The following is a 3123-nucleotide window of genomic DNA, read 5'->3' on the forward strand; positions in this document are numbered from 1 at the left end:
TTAATAGGGTTATTTGGTGTTTTGTTGACTTGTTTCCCAAGTTCTTTGTGTATTTTCGAGATGAGCCCTTTGTCGGATATAGGATTGGTGAAAATCTTTTCCCAGTCTGTGGGCTGCCGTTTGGTCTTGTCAACTGTGTCCTTTGCCTTACAGAAGCTTCTAAGTTTGAGGAGGTCCCATTTCTTAAATGTTTCTTTCAGTGTCTGTGCCCCTGGAGTTATGTTCAAGAAGCGGTCTCCTATACCAATATGTTCAAGAGTACCTCCTACTTTCTCTTCTAAGAGGTTCAATGTGGCTGGATTGATGTTGAGGTCTTTGATCCATTTGGACTTGAGTTTTGTGCATGGCGACAGACATGGGTCTATCTGCAGTCTTCTACACACCCTCATCCAATTGTGCCAGCACCATTTGTTGAAGATGCTGTCCTTTCCCCATTGTATAATTTTAGCTGTTTTGTCAAAAATCAGGTGTTCATAGGTGTGTGGATTAATATCAGGATTTTCAATTCGATTCCATTGGTCTACCTGTCTATTTTTATGCCAATACCAGTCTGTTTTCAGAACTATAGCTCTGTAGTAGAGCTTAAAGTCAGGAATGGTGATGCCTCCTGATGTTCTTTTATTGTATAGGGTTGTTTTGGCTATCCTGGGTCTTTTGTTTTGCCATATAAAGTTGATTATTATCCTTTCAAGGTCAGTGAAGAATTGTGGTGGGATTGTAATGGGGATTGCATTGAATCTGTAGATTGCTTTTGGTAAGATTGCCATTTTTACTACGTTAATCCTACCTAACCAAGGGCATGGGAGATCTTTCCATTTTCTGGTATCTTCTTTAATTTCTTTCTTTAGAGTCACAAAGTTCTTATTATATAGGTCTTTTACTTGTTTGGTTAGCATTACATCGATATACTTTTTGTTGCTTGTGGCTATTGTAAAGGGTGATGTTTCTCTGATTTCTTTCTCTGCCTCTTTGTCGTCTGAAAAAAATAGGGCTACTGATTTTTTTTGAGTTTATCTTGTATCCTGCTAGTTTGCTGAAGGTGTTTATCAGCTGTAGGAGTTCCCTGGTAGAGTTTATTGGGTCTCTTATGTAAACTATCATATCATCTGCAAATAGAGACAGTGTGACTTCTTCCTTTCCAATTTGGATGCCCTTGATCTCCTTTTGTTGTCTTATAGCATTAGCTAGAACTTCTAGTACGATATTGAAGAGGTATGGAGAGAGAGGACCGCCTTGTCTTGTTCCTGATTTTAGAGGAATTGGCTTAAGTTTCTCTCCATTCAGTTTGATGTTGGCAGTTGGTTTGCTGTATATTGCTCTTATTATGTTTAGGTATGTTCCTGTTATCCCTGACCTCTCCAATACCTTTATCATGAAAGGGTGTTGAATTTTGTCAAAGGCTTTTTCTGCATCTAGGGAGATAATCATATGGTTTTTCTTTTTCTGTTTGTTTATATGGTTGATCACATTGATAGATTTTCATATGTTAAACCATCCCTGCATTCCAGGGATGAAGCCTACTTGGTCATGGTGGATGATTTCTCTGATGTATTCTTGAATTCGGTTTGCCAGTATTTTATTGAGTATTTTTCATCGATGTTCATCAGGGATATTGGTCTGTAGTTTTCTTTCTTAGTTGTGTCTTTGAGAGGTTTGGGTACCAAAGTTATTTTGGCCTCATAAAAAGAGTTTGGCAATGAACCTTCTGTTTCTACCTTGTGGAACAGTTTGAGAAGTATTGGTATTAGTTCTTCCTTGAATGTCTGGTAGAATTCTGCACTGAATCCACCTGGCCCTGGACTTTTTTCGTTGGAAGGCTTTTGATGACTGCTTCTATTTCATTGCGGGTTATAGGTCTATTTAAGTTGTTTGTCTGTTCTTGATTTAATTTTGGTAAGTGATAGTTATCCAGAGAATTGTCCATTTCCTTTGAATTTTCAATTTTTGTGGAATACAGATTTTCAAAGTATGACCTGAAAATTGTCTGGATTTCCTCTGTGTCTGTTGTTATATTCCCCATTTCCTTTCTGATCCAGGGATGGGGTCAAGGATGAGGATCCAGAAGAAGATGCCAGCAGGTACTCACAGTGGTCCTCTGGCCAATAGCTCTGGCCAATAGCTTTGCGGAAGAGGGCAAGGGCTGAGCTGGAACTTGAGAAGGTTTTGCAGGATAGTGGGATCTCACTGGAAACTGGCGCTCTCCATCTGAGACCTCGTTCTTTGGCAGAGGCCACGATTTGGGGGTCAAGGATCTTGCCTGAAGGAACTCAGAGTGGACCAGCAGAGATAGGCAGATCTCTGAGAGGGGCCCAGGACTCCAGCAGAGGACTGGAGGCGGGGTCAGAGACCAAGCTGGTGGAAATTTTAGGTGTTCCAGTGTGGATAGTCAGGTCTCCTTTTTTCAGAGTTGCTCAGAGAAGTCTCCGAAGTAGGGTGGACTGTTGGCTCCACCCTCTGTCCCAGTGCTCAACCAGAGCGGCAGGACCGTGGGTGGGGTAGGGCACAGGGTAGGGGGTGTAGGCTGGTGGTGGGGATGTGTGGGGGTGTATCAGAACTCCAAGGGTGCTCTCAATGGGGACCAGAGACAAGAGCAGCAGGCTCAGGGGCCAACCCAGGGAGTTCAGGCAGGGGAGAGGGGAAAAGAGGTTGTAGGGGACAGGCAGCCCAGATTGGGTCCAGACTCACCTCTGGCCAATAGCCAGTGGAAGAGGACAAGGGCTGAGCTGGAACTTGAGAAGGTTTTGCAGGATAGTTGGATCTCACTGGAAACTGGCGCTCCCCAGCTGAGTCGTCGTTCTTTGGCAGAGGCCAGGATTTGGGGGTCAAGGATCTTGCCCACAGGAACTCAGAGTGGACACGCAGAGATAGCTGTTCTGGTAAATTCTATTTGGTATTGTGAAATATATTTTTCTCCATATAACATAAGAAGAATATTTTTCATATTTTGCAAATTCATGCTGATTCTGTTTTGCCATTGGTGCCCATACACTTATTTGTTATATATTATTAATTGAAAAGATGATTGAGACTATTTTGTATTCAACTTCAATTTGAAAAATGGTGTGGTATAAATTATATTTTCCTCAGTTTCTAGCACTCTCCTCTTCCCTGGATCCATTCCTC

Source organism: Phodopus roborovskii, unplaced genomic scaffold (genome assembly GCF_943737965.1).
Source record: "Phodopus roborovskii unplaced genomic scaffold, PHOROB, whole genome shotgun sequence".
Lineage (NCBI taxonomy): Eukaryota > Metazoa > Chordata > Mammalia > Rodentia > Cricetidae > Phodopus > Phodopus roborovskii.